This window comes from Epinephelus moara, unplaced genomic scaffold, assembly GCF_006386435.1.
Source record: "Epinephelus moara isolate mb unplaced genomic scaffold, YSFRI_EMoa_1.0 scaffold3614, whole genome shotgun sequence".
NCBI classification, from domain to species: domain Eukaryota; kingdom Metazoa; phylum Chordata; class Actinopteri; order Perciformes; family Serranidae; genus Epinephelus; species Epinephelus moara.
The window spans coordinates 1-1,273 of record NW_026081332.1 but is presented as its reverse complement, the minus strand read 5'-3'; positions in this window follow the sequence as shown (position 1 = coordinate 1,273).

The following is a 1,273-nucleotide window of genomic DNA, read 5'->3' as shown; positions in this document are numbered from 1 at the left end:
CTGATTTTTAACGACATGCCTATACTTTGACTTTTTTCCTAATTTTTAACGACATGCTATACTATGACGTTTTTTCCTGATTTTTAACGACATGCTATACTATGACGTTTTTTCCTGATTTTTAACGACATGCTATACTGACATTTTTTCATAATTTTCAACGACATTCTATACTATGACGTTTTTTTTATAATTTCTGATGACACACTATACTATGACGTTTTTTCATGAATTCTGATGACATCATACATTATGACTTTTTTTAAAATAATTTTGATGACATGCTATACTATGACGTTTTTTTCATGAATTCGGACGACATGCTATACGATAACTTTTTCCTGATTTTTAACGACATGCTATACTATGACTTTTTTCATAATTTTTAACGACATGCTATACTTTGACTTTTTTCATAATTTTTAACGACATACTATACTATGACGTTTTTTCATGATTTTTAACATGCTATACTGACGTTTTTTCATAATTTTGAACCACATACTATGATATGACTTTTTTTATAATTTTTAACGACATGCTATACTGTGACTTTTTTTCATAATTTTTAACGACATGCTATACTATGACGTTTTTTCATAATTTTGAACCACATACTATGACTTTTTTCATGATTTTTAACGACATGCTATACTATGACTTTTTTTTTAATGATTTTTAATGACATGCTATACTATGACTTTTATTCATGATTTTTAACGACATGCTATACTATGACTTTTTTTTTAATGATTTTTAACGACATGCTATACTATGACTTTTTTTTAAATGATTTTTAACGACATGCTATACCATGACTTTTTTTTAATGATTTTTGACGACATGCTATACTATGACTTTTTTTCATGAATTTTTGACGACATACTATACTATGACTTTTTTTAAAGATTTTTGACGACATGCTATACTATGACTTTTTTTCATGAAATTTTGACGACATACTATACTATGACTTTTTTTTTAAAGATTTTTAACGACATACTATACTATGACTTTTATTCATGATATTTAATGACATACTATACTGACTTTTTTAAATGATTTTTAACGACATGCTATACTATGACTTTTTTTACTGATTTTTTACGACATGCTATACTATGACTTTTTTTTCATAATTTTTAACGACATGCTATACTATGTTAATGATTTTTAACAACATGCTATACTATGACTTTTTTTCATAATTTTTAACGACATGCTATACTATGACATTTGTTTTAATGATTTTTAACAACATGCTATACTGTGA